The sequence below is a fragment of the Urocitellus parryii genome, chromosome 1 (genome assembly GCF_045843805.1).
Source record: "Urocitellus parryii isolate mUroPar1 chromosome 1, mUroPar1.hap1, whole genome shotgun sequence".
NCBI classification, from domain to species: Eukaryota; Metazoa; Chordata; class Mammalia; order Rodentia; family Sciuridae; genus Urocitellus; species Urocitellus parryii.
This window is the reverse complement of record NC_135531.1, coordinates 161,088,780-161,101,872: the sequence shown is the minus strand read 5'-3', so window position 1 is coordinate 161,101,872 and position 13,093 is coordinate 161,088,780. Positions and strand designations below refer to the sequence as shown.

The window sequence follows — 13,093 nt, the reverse complement described above, 5'->3', positions numbered from 1 at the left end:
GGCATCCCCGCAAGGCTCAACTGGAACTCAACGGGAACTCCAGGAGAACTCAAAAGTCATCCTGTTAATGGCTCGCTGGAGTCATCTCTCAACCACTACTTCTGGCAAAAATGCCATGTGTTATCCCAACTCGGCTGTGGCTCTCAACAGGCAGCACCAAGGTGGGTTGATCTTGGGATGCACTTTTGCCAATATTTGATGGACAAGTTTGTGCATATGATGTTGGACTAACTGTCAGCAGTATGTGAGTACACTGATTTCTCTCAGCTGTAGCTACAAGAGTTCCAACAACTGACCTGAAGTTTAAGGCTAGTCAATATCATCTATTCTCTTTTAAAATTTGATTTATCCATTTTAAAACAATCCACACTTTCAATCACACACTTGAGAGGACATTCCTTTCTCCTCACATTGGTTCAGAGGCTCCCCTTACAGTTGGTATGAAGGTAGGAAAATTCAAGTTACTATGTATCATGTCTTCTGGGCTCTGATCTCCTCCACTGTCTCTTTTGCTCTTTCCACATCTTTTTTCTGCCTGGCTTAGTGTCTCCAAACAGACTAGGGGAGCTGCAACTCCAGCTGGGTGGTCCTTTGCCCTCAGTGCCTGGTCCAGCTGTGTGCACTCAGGTCCAGAGGGCTGAGTCCATTTATTTTTTCTGTCTTAATTTCACTCATCAATATTTTGTAATTTTAAGTGCACAGATTATTCACTTCTTAGGTTATATTTAGTCTAATTAGTTTATATTTTTTAAAATTTGTTATTTTTTAATTATCAATGACAGTAGAGTGTATTTTGACAGATTTATACAAACATGGAATGCATCTTATTCTAATGAGAGTCCCAGTATTTTGAAGCATATACATAGGTTGATGCTATTGTAAATATGATGGTTTTTCTTGATTGATTTTTTGGTAGTCCATTAAAATGAACAGAAAAGCCACTGGTGACAAATTTATCAAAATAAAAATTTCTTCTCTATCTCAAACTCTTCTGTAGTTCAATGCATATACACCCTCTATAGTTGTTCCTCATTAATTTCTGAGAATTGGTCATATTATACATTCTTTTTTTACAGTTTCCCCTGTGTGTAATAAGCAGTAGTTAATACCAGTCACTGGGTCCTTCTGTTTTATCACAGGTCATATTCAGAACCAGCTGCTTTGAAGGCTTCAGGGATGCTTGTGTTGGCCAGGCACACTTCCCTACCAGAAGTACACATCCTCACACTGGGAGATCCAGCTCAGAACCCTCAATACCAAGGTCACTAGCAGACCCTCCTTTCAGAGGTCTCTTCTACAGCTTTGAGGGGTCATGTCTCCCCTGGTCCCCAGCATTTACCTGATGTGCTACATTTCCAATGGTAGTAACTGTTTATCTCTGAATTTATTTATGGAACTCTTTCTACTTATTTTGCCTTTTTTTGTTATTTTTAATTGTACATAAAGATTCACTTTAGTATAATTATACACACATGGAACTTAATTTATTCTATTATAGTCCTTGGATTCCCTCTTTCCCTTCCTCATTCCCCCGATTCCCTTGTTCTATTCTACTAGTCTACAGTATCCTCATCTGTTTATTTATTTATTTTTAAAATTTATGTTTTCATTGTAGTTGCACACAATACCTTTATGTTGAGGGCCACAGACAAGTCAAGATGGTTTCTGGCACTTTGCCAGGGGGCGTGGTTTGAGAAGTAACACCAGCGAGCCATTAAGATGATGGAGATTCCTTAATGGCTGACTGCTGTATCTAGATGATGTTAATTAAGTTAAGCTGTGTGTAATTATTAAGATAATGAGGATTCCTTAATGACTAATTGATGTATCTAGATGATGTTAATTGAAACAAGTTGTGTATAATGAGTTAGGTTTAAATACCTCTGCTGTCCTACAATAAGGTGGCTCCCACTGTTTCAACCTTCACAATTTGCTTGTTACCCCCCGGGAATTTTGCCCAGCCAGACTGCGGCTCCTTTATTGCATTTATTTATTTTTATGTGGTGATAAGGATCAAACCCAGGGTCTCACACGTGCTAGGTGAACACTTTACCACTGAGCCCCCACCCCAGTCTCTGTTTATTTATTTTTATTGGAATTTTATAGATGCGCATAGAGGTGGAATCCACAGTAGTACATTTTCACACACTCATGACCCTTTCCTATCCCTTCTCCCTTTCTCTGGATTTTCTTCTTCTGTTCCACATCTTTCCTATATCTTTATAATATCCAACCCAATTTGCCTCCTTACTTTCCTCTAGATTCTGCATATGAAAGAAATCATTTGACCCTTGAATTTCTGAGTCTGTCTTATTTCACTTAGCATGATTTTTTCCTCCACCCATTAACCAGAAAATGTCACAATTTAATTATTTCTTTTAAATGAATAAAACTTTACTGTGAAGATATATCACATTTTCCTTATTCATTCATCTTTTTACCAGCATCTGGACTAGTTTCATAACTGGATATAGTGAATTGTGCTTCCATAAACTTTGATATGGCTGTATCACTGTAGTTACTGATTTTAGTTCTTTTGCATAAATAATGGGATGGGATAGCTGGGTCATAGGATGATTCCACTAATATTGTGAAAATGGCTGTACTACCAGAAGCATTAAACAGATTTAATGCTATTCCAATTAAAATCCCAATGACATTCTTCATAGAACTATAAAAAGCAATCAAAAAATTTATTTGGAAAAAAATAAAAGACTCAGAATAGCCAAAGCAATTCTTAGCAAGAAGAGTGAAGCAGGAGACATCACAATATCAGACCTTAAACTATACTACAGCGCTATAGTAACAAAAATGGCCTGGTCTTGGCACCAAAGGAGACACGTAGACCAATGGTACAGAATAGAAGACACAGAGACAAATGACAGAAACTTCTGCTTCAACAGAGGAACTACTGGGAGACACCTCACATCCCATTCATAACATTTACTGCTGGCCCCCTCAAACCCCATGTCAATTTCACAATGCAAAATTAATTTAGTCCATATCCAAGTGTTTCACAATCTTAATAATTCCAGCATTCCCCCAAAGTGAAAGTCCAAAATCTTTCCTGAAACTGTAGGTGAACTATTGGCTGTGAACCCCTATAAAACATCAAAAGAAGTTACAATGATCCAGTATTCACTAGCAGAGAGTAAATCTTCCAATAGCAAAAGGCAGTAATAGGGGCACATAAAGAATGGATAAGGGGTGAGGAAATGCAAAACCCTGTTGAACAAATATGTCCCTCAACTCCACCTATAATTCTTCATGTAGCATATAAGACCCTTGAGTATAAAAAGATATTTCCAAAGTGCTTAGGTATTCCTGCTCTTTGGCTTCGCCATTTGCAGAGCACAGGCAAATGCTCTCTTTTCCTTTAGCTATCTCTGTAGCCAGCAGCTTTTCATTGCCTTCAGTTCATGCTTTTGGTAACCTCTAATTTCTGGAAATCCCATTCAGACTTTGGTTTCACCTTCAGAGCTTCACCTATCACCTGCTCAGGGGAAGCCTGCAGGGCCTCAGACCCTGCTACAGTTTGATTGGCATATGAAGCCTTTTTTTTTGAGATGGTGGTGAAAGGCAGCCTGACCCCTTAACTTGAGCACCCTGCATTCCTGCAGAGCCAGCACAATGTAAATAGTGGCAAAGTCTTTTGTCAGCTTGTGCTTCAGTTGGGTTCCTGAAACTACTGCTGTGATGATTTCTGAATGTCTTCCTTGCTGAGCAGGGAAAACTCACTTTCTGGGCCCCTGTGCTAGTGGGGTGGTCCCAAGACAGTTTGGAAGGGAATTTGTCTTCTACATCCATGAATGTATAACAGTGGTGGTCTTGCAAATTCCTAACATGTCCTCAGCCTCTTCTATATTGTGTCAGTTTGAAATACTTGACATCTCTTAAGGGACTGCAATGTCTTTACCACCACACCTTCCTTGGCCATTATCTCAATGATCATGTTAAAAATCTTACCAAATATGGATTTTAACTCTACTAAAATAAGCAACTGCTTTCTTACAATGCTATATGACTCTGGTATCGATATGAATATCAGAAAGGCTATTTAAAACATGAAAAAATATAATGGTTGTGGCATAATATTGTCAGTCATGAATATTACCTGAAAGCACTCAGTAGATTATGTTACCATAATGTCTTGTTGGTGGATCTCTTTACAATAGATATTGTCACACAATTTATCTTACTATAAAAATGTGTTTCTTTGTACTAAACTAGCACACAAAGTAAAGTTTTTCTAAATTCTGAAGAAATATCATATTATACACACATACCAATAGTGTTTTTGTGTAATTTGACACAACCTGTGAAATATCATGAAGTTCTTATATCAATATTTTCTTTTTTGCTTTCCTTCATCACCAATTCTTTCAATATAAAATATCTTATAACATAAGGTAAACATCCAAAGTCTTCGTCAAGATAGATACTTATCATTAGGGATGGTTTTGCAATTTAATTGCATTCTTAATTCATATAATAAGTATGATCTTTACCCACCTAACTTAACTCAAAAATTGTTGATACAAGTCACCCATAGATGTTCAATAAGCTATATTTCTGGAAGAAATGCATGTAAATATGGAGTTTGCAGAATCATCTGGGATTCTCTGAAGGTCTTTCTGCTCTAGCAGGGAACACTGGAGCAGTGAGAACCAGAAACTATAGACACAGTGTGTGGATGGAGCTTGTGTTCTGTTTGGATCCTGTTAAGCAAGTCAAGGCTTCCTGTAGCATCCAGTGCTGGGGTGCTCACTGGTTCCCAAGCATTCCCCTATCTGCAAACTTTAAGAAATGCCTTTACTAATCAATCAAATTTGTTCAGGCTTTTAAATTTACCTAGGTAATAAGTACAATGGTTTTTTTTTCATTTTTTTTCCTATTACTGTACTGGTGAATAAAATTGTTTCTCAAAAGTTAGAATTTGATGTAATATTTTCATATTATATATTTTTTTATCTTTTTGTTATATAAGTATTCCTAGGTAACTTGATATGAGCATATGTCATTTACAATTCATAGTTGGCAAAGCATATGTCAATGAGGACACTAGAATGTTTGGAGAGAAATAACGTTTGTGAGATGATGAAAGACTGCCCCAAGACTTGGAAGTGGCACACCCCTGCAATTCCAGTGCATCAGGAGCTAAGGCAGGAGAATAAGAGTTTCCAAGCCAGCATCAGCAACTTAGCGAGACAGTATTAAACACATAAAAGTCTGGGGATGCTCCCTTGTATTCAATCGCTGTTCAGTAAAAAAAAAATAAACTGCCACGAGGTTTTAGGAAACAAGTACAGATAGATGTTTAGAGTTCAGTAAAGTGAGACAATTTTAAGTGTTCACATCATCAGACACCGAGGCCAGACAATTACAATGTGGCAGGAAAACTGTCCAAAAGATGACCTGCATTTCAGCCTTGGGGTTTGGTTCCTGACTCTGGGTCACTCATGAACAGCTAAGGAAGGTGGGGTCTCTTCCCCAGCAGTTGGGTTTATTGTCAGGACACAAGGGGTGGTAACAATGCCCCCCCCCGCCCCCCCCCCCCCGTTTACTTTACGGAAAAAGAAACTCTTCTCTTTTTTTCATGTTCTAGATGGAGAGGGATATTATTGTGTTTCTCTCTGGATTTTTGGTCACAACTTCTTTAGGATTTGATTTTTGTATATTTTCAAATAATTAATTGACAAAATTATATATCTCATTTCTTGCATATTTGACACTGGCTCTGAGTAAGAATAAATTATGGAGTGTAAGTTATCTCTAGATTAAATTGGTAAAATTTTCCTCTGTCACAGTATTTGATCACATCAATGTTTATAGGAGCTCAAGTCACAATAGCTAAACTATAGAACCAAACTAGATGCTGTTTATATAGGTAAGAGGACATATTGGATAAATCTTCTCTCTCTCTCTCTCTCTCTCTCTCTCTATATATATATATATATATATATATATATATATATATATATCCTAAAATTCTTTGAGGTATATATATATAACCAAAGAATTTCAGCAAATATGTTGAACTATATTTATTCACTAAATTATACATTGATAAAAATAAGTGGGAACCAATGTAACAAAAGAAGTAAAAAGTACAATGAAAACAACAAAACAAAGAAGGAATTTGAAGATGTCCTTAGAAAATGGAAAACCTCCCATGATCTTGGATAGGCAGAATTAATGTTGTCAAAATGACCATGCTACCAAAATCATTATACACATTTAATGCAATTCCTATCAAATCCCACTGTCATTCTTCATAGAAATAGAAAAAAGCAATTTTGAAATGCATTTGGAAAAATAAGAGATCCAGAATAGCGAAAGCAATCCTTAGCAAGAAGAGTAAAGCAGGAAGCATCATAATATAGAAATTTAAACTATACTACAGAGTCATAGTAACAAAAATGGCATGGTTTTTGCACGAAAATACACTTGTAGACCAATGGTACAGAATACAAGACATAGAGACAAACCCACATAAATACAGTTATCACATACTAAACAATGGTGCCAAGAAATACATCAAAGAAAAAATAGCTTCTTTAACAAATAGAGCTGGAAAAACTGGAAATCCATATGTAGCAAAATGAAACTAAATCCCTATCTCTCACCCTGCACAAAACTCAACTTAAATTGGATGAAAGACCTAGGCATTAGACCCAAGACATTGTGCCTACTAGAATAAAAAGTAGAACCACATCTTCATCATGTTGGCTTAGGACATATTTCCTTAAAAAGATTCGTACAGCACAAGAAATAAAATCAAAAATCAATAAATGGGATGATATCAATTAAAAAACTTCTTCACAACAAAGGAAAAAATCAAGAACATAAAGAGAGAGCCTACAGAATAGGAGAAAGTCTTTACCACATGTACATGAAAGAAATATATCCAAAAAACTTAACACCAAAGGAACAAATAACCAATCAATAAATACACTTAGAAACTGAACAGACACTTCACAGAGGAGGATATACTATTGATCAACAAATATATGAAAAAATTTTCAACATCTCTAGCAATTAGAGAAATGCAAACCAAAACTACTCTGATATTTCATCTCACCCCAGTAAGAATGGAAATTATCAACAATAAAAGCAACATTACCTGTTGGTGAGGATGTGGGGGAAAAGGTACACTCATACATTGCTGGTGGGACCAAAAATTGGTGCAACCACTCTGGAAAGCAGTATGGATATTTCTTAGAAAACTTGGAATGGAACCACCACATATAACCCAGTTATCTCACTTCTTGTTTTATACCCAAAGAACTTAAATACAGCACACTATATGACACAGCCACATCAATGTTTATAGCAGCTCAAGTCAGAATCCTAAACCCTAGACCCAAATTAGGTGCCCTTCAACAAATGAATGGATAAAGAAAATGTAGTATATGTACACAATGGAGTATTACTCAGCCTTAAAAAATATAAAATTATGGCATTTTTGGGTAACAGATGGTGTTGGAGAATATCTTGCTAAGTGAAATTAGCCAATCCCCAAACACCAAAGGCAAAATGTTTTGTCTGACACACAATTTTGATCCATAATTTGGGGGAACATAGGGAACTATGGAGGAACTTCAGATTGTGCAAAAGGGAGTGAGGGGAAGGAAGGATGTGGGGGAGAAGGCTGTCAAAATGAGGCAGTCATTATTAACCTATGTACATACACTTATGGTTGCACAAACCATAAAACTCTGTATCATATACCACTAGAGAAATAAGAAACTATACTCCATTTAGAATAATGAGTTAAAATGCATTCTGCTGTCATGTGTAACTAATTAGAACAAATAATTAAAAATAAAAATGTATATAATGATAAAATTACAAATTTTATGAAGTATCCATGGAAAAATATGGTAAATCACAAAAAGATATCTTATAAAATAAATCAGCTCCTAATGATGTGATCCCAGTGTAGGCAGGGTTAGATGGAAATCCCAGATGTGAAGAGCTTTATCTAGGAACCACAAACAGGGAAATGAGGACAATCCTGAAATGCAATTTTATCATTTCCCTGAAAACAACTGTCTTTGCATTACTCTCCTCACAGCTTCCTTTACCTGCTTATTCCTGAGACTGTAGATGAGAGGATTCAGGAAGGGAGGAACCATGGTGTAAAAGGCAGAGAGAACCATGTCCTGGAGGGTGTCAGAGGTTGCTGATGGTCTCAGGTACAAACTTGTGATGGAACTGAGGAAGACTGACACAACAAGGATGTGAGGGGTGCAGGTGGAGAAGGCCTTCCCTGGGGCTCTGGTGGGAAATTTCAGCACAGCAGAAAATATGTGAATATATGACATTATTATTATAGCAAAGAAGCCACCACCAATGATTATAATAGAGACAAGAAGAAGGACCATGTTGCTGGTGGTGTCAGAGCAGGAGAGCCTCAGCAGAGAGGGGTCATCACAGAAGAACTGATGGACCACGTTTTACTGGCTGAAGGAAAGCTGGAATGTGTTCCCAGTGTGCACACCTGCATACAGCAGACCACTGAGCAGGGAAGCCAGGGTCATGCAGACACAAATCTGGGGTTCATGATGAAGAGGTACTGAAGAGGCTGGCAGATGGCCACATAGCGGTCCCAGGCCATGATTGTGAGAAATAGCATCTCCACATATGCACAAAAAATCACCAAGAAGATATGTATTGCACAATCAGCTACTGAAATGACCCTGTTGCCAGTAAAAGATATGACACAGGTATTGAGGACAGTGACAGAAATGAAGCACATGTCTAAGATGGACAGGTTCCTGAGGAAGAAGTACATGGGTTTGTACAGGTGCTGGTTAGCAGTTGTGAGTGTAACAATGAGAGGGTTCCCTAACAAAGTACCCAGGTAGGTCATTGGGAATGCTGTGAAATAGAGGAAACTCAGATTCCAGCCATCAGGAGAGCCCAGGAGGGGAAATTCAGTTACCATGGTGGCATTGGCCATTTACTTGAAATTCTGGTTATTTGAGAAGATGAAGAGTTAAAAAGAGGAAGTAAAAAACCTGTGTGACAGTTCATTGTTTAGTGCTCTGTAGTTTACTTACCTTCATCCTCCTCCATAAATACAATTCAATATTATTTTGCCATTACCTCCACACCTAATAACTCAAATTATAAAGCAAATTGTAATATTTTTTTTACATTTTTATGTAAAGATCTATATATATCATGTTGGAGTACTGATCACTATGAACATGAAAACATTTGACTCATGAGAAAACCATCTCAATAATTCAAATTTTCCCATTCCAGCATCACAGGCCCAGTGTTGTGGAAAACTGAGGTGACCTGAGTGCCTCTGAACTCTGCTGACGTCTCCCACTCTCCCTGGTGCTCCCCAGGATGGGGGTGGTGCTGTCTCATGGACACACACCCTCAACCAGCCTGTCCCTGCTCCTGCTGGGCTCTCTATTCCTCTCCAGGTTATCAGGGTAAGGTCTTCAGAGCCTCAGGCCCTGAGCAGCTGACACTCTCCTCAACTTCTACTTTGTACCTTTAAATGTTCTCACTCTGTGTTCATCACCATGAAGTTGAAGTTCCCTTTGTCAATAATTTATATTTTCCTTGTGGAACCTTCCATTATTTTTCTTTCTTTTTAATGGCATCATAATTATACAAAAAGATACTGAATGTATATGCTAAAAGAATATTTTTCCCATGGTTACAATACTTCTATAGCAGGTTAGACCACCCATAGGTGACTCAATCCAGAATCACCCATATTGTCATTTCCTCTGCCCTCTGCAAACCTGGTCCTTCTCAGCACCTTCTAGGTTAACCACACTTACCCTTAGAAAAGTGATCTTCCTGGTGAGCCTCCCTGGGTTCCTCTGGAAATGTGTGTTCCCCTGGGTCAGGGGTGGGTAGCCAGACACAGGTAGGTTGGTGTTAATTTCACAGTGAGGGTGAAGTTCAAGGGGTCCTACTCTGTCTACCTGAACACTGTCTTGCCCCATCCCCAATTCTTCCCTGATACAAACCTGAGGCTCACTCCCGAATGACCCCCTTGTTTATAGCATACTCTGGAACTTGCTGACAGAAGCCTTTTCTAACTGTGACATAGTGATATAATTTTCTCCATTAATATGTATTGGGCTTTAAAGAAGGCTCAAATGAAACTTTTCCTCTGGAAACTGCTTTACAATCTTAAACTTTTCCCCCTTCTGTGTAGTCTTAGAAATAGACATATTGTATTGCCTTTGATTAAATCAGCATGTATTCAACACTCAGATCACTGGTGCAAATTCCTTGATTTGGGACCTTGTATTGTTCATCTTTTTAGTATCAAGTGCACGACTTCCTTCACAGTGGTAAGGAACTAATGCCTGGTGGCTTTGTTGACTGATCACTCCCCTCGTCTGGATTTCTTTACGCTATTGACTTACAGATGAAGAGCTCTCACGCATGCTCTGCCCCTTCTACACTGCTATAGCACACACAGTGCAGGATGGTGGGAGGTCATGCAAGCGCAGGTGCCCTGTGAACTGGCAAATGTGCACATTTCCACTTTATAGCAGTAATTGCTCAACAAGCATAACCGATGAAACAAGTATGGCTACAACAATTACTGATGGTTAAGTTTTGGAAAGAAGAAAAATATTGATATTTTCAAGTAAATTGATTACCTTGAGAGAAATAATACAATAATACATTATGTAAAAATATAAATGCACATGACAAATTCAGAAGGTGATGGGTGATGAGACAAATGCATTTAAAAAACTTTGCAGGTTTTCAACTTTTTATACTGACTTCCAGGCACTACAGGAGTCCTTGCTCACCACCCCTAGACATTTGTGTCAAATATAAGATAAACAAATATGTACACAGGATCTGGAAGTTGGCACAGAACTACAGAGACATTTTTTTGTTTCCACTTTTTATACTAAACCATGTACTATTTTTATTTTTCCAATAAAACTTAGTAAATTGTCCAGTAAGCAGTTTGAATCATATGAATTTAATTGATGTCCTTCATTTCTTATGTGTTTAACTACTTCTTGAAAAATTCTTATCTATATTTGACTTACTTTTTTCATGGATCAGTCTCACAGGAAACTTCAGATTATGGATATGACGAAATAAATATAGGACCACTACCTGATTTCCTGGGGTCCTCCAAGTATTCTTGTAGATCTCAAAAATGTGATTAATTTCTTCACCTAGATTTTTTTTTTTAAATAAGAAATAAGTCTTCAAATTTTCTAATTTGACCTCACAATTTTAGCAATGTAGACAACTACATTGTCCTCTAATGAAAATGCTTATTGAAAATTTCCATAAACACCAAAAGTTGGTGTTATAAATAAAACAAAGTTCAGGTAACAAGAAGGTCAAGAATAGAATCATAAAGAGAAATTAGCATATTTTTAATGACAGTAATTTGAAGAAGGGCTTCTGCAAATACTTTCGTGTGTTAGTGGAGAAAGCTGGGAGTTTTCCCTTTTGGTATTTCTCTGACAGTTCTTTACTATCAAGTAAGTAGATTGCATTAAAAAATGCAGTGGATTGTTTATGTTGTAAAATACAGGTTTTAATTATTTTCTAAATTATATTTTTCCATACTAGCAATTATGGTTTAGTGTTATTGATCAGTCATTGAGGGATGCTGAGGAGTACTTTAGCACATCTGACCCTAATGTGCTTCTAAAGGCTGCATGACCCTATTATTATATTTTTACCACTAGACACACATCTTCATTACACATGATATGCTTTTAGTCTAAAATGTGAACAATTATTGAAAATGCAAACATATTTGTGATTAGGACAAAAAGGTGACGTTGATGAATTCAAAATGCTTCTATGAAAATTGTATACCATATTGGATGTTTTTATTTTCAACAGCTACTGAAAAATATGATTGAATGTAATTTCCATAAATGAATTCATATCTACCTCCCTGCCACCTGCAATGTATTTGGCATTTTGTTTCTGTTGCCTTAATATGAATATATTTCTTTGTCAGCCATCAAAACTGTGCAGATAATTTTGTGCATTTTCTACATGTGTGGTAAGTAAAAACTATTTGAATAGAAGAATTTTAAACCAATAAGAGGTAACATGAAGAATTATCACATGTTACTTGCAAACACTGTGCAGACGTCCACCACGCTCCAGGTATAATACTACTGAAGCACTGGAAATCAGAAAATAGTATCGTGTTTACAAGTCTTCATTGTTACTATAATTCTTTGAAGAGTTAACCATTTTTTCCTGGGGTGGCTGACAATCTGGATGAAACTCCAGTTTGTTGAGCAGAATAAAAATGAGGCTCAGAAGTGCCTGGACTCTAACTGCCAAGTACTCCCTCCTGAGTGTTTCCTGTTCTCCAGCGGGGGAGCAGAACTGCGTCTCTCCTTGGTTTTTCCCATCAAATCTGTCTGCAGCCAGGGTGCATCTGTGCAGTCAGCACAGTGCTATGTGGGATGTGGGAGGCTCAGTCACCTCTGCTTTATGTGAACCTGGTGCCTGGCCAGTGGGAGCAGGACCCCAGGGAGCCCAGAGCTCAGCCTGCAGAGACAGCCAGAGGCCTGAGCACACCACCAGGCAGCAGCACCTCCAGAGCCCAGGAGAGAGGACCTGGCTACATGCCAGCAAGGACAGTGGATGAAGCAGTGGAATTCCTTTGCTGGACATCTGTAGAGAAATGAGTAACACTAAGGAGAGACTGATGGTTCTCACTGTGTGTTTCCATCTTGCCCTCCTTCACCTCAGTGTGAATTAGGGGTATTTTGGTGTCAGATAATATTAAGGGTAACTCTCATTCACTCACCCACCTGTAAATGGGAAACTTCTAACACTATCTGTAGTTTTGCTGCAAAAATTTCTTATCATTGAGATAAAATTCACATGACATTATGTTAACCTTTATAACAGTTCATGGTTATCAATTCAGTGTTATCTACCACATTACAAAATTGTGCAACTTCCAAATATATCTTCTTCCCAGATATTTTTATCACTTTCAGTGAAACACTACCCATTGTCCCTATGTATCTTTACTTACAGTCACTTGAAGACTCTAAGTATAATCTCCATGTTTAAATTTATGTCTTGCAGGTTTGGTTGA

At 37.7% G+C, this 13,093-nt stretch overlaps 1 pseudogene; it reads right to left on the bottom strand.

Moving 5' to 3' along the window:
- Nucleotides 1-8,033: 8,033 nt before the first annotated feature.
- Nucleotides 8,034-8,965, bottom strand: LOC144256265 (olfactory receptor 14C36-like; annotated as a pseudogene).
- Nucleotides 8,966-13,093: the final 4,128 nt, after the last annotated feature.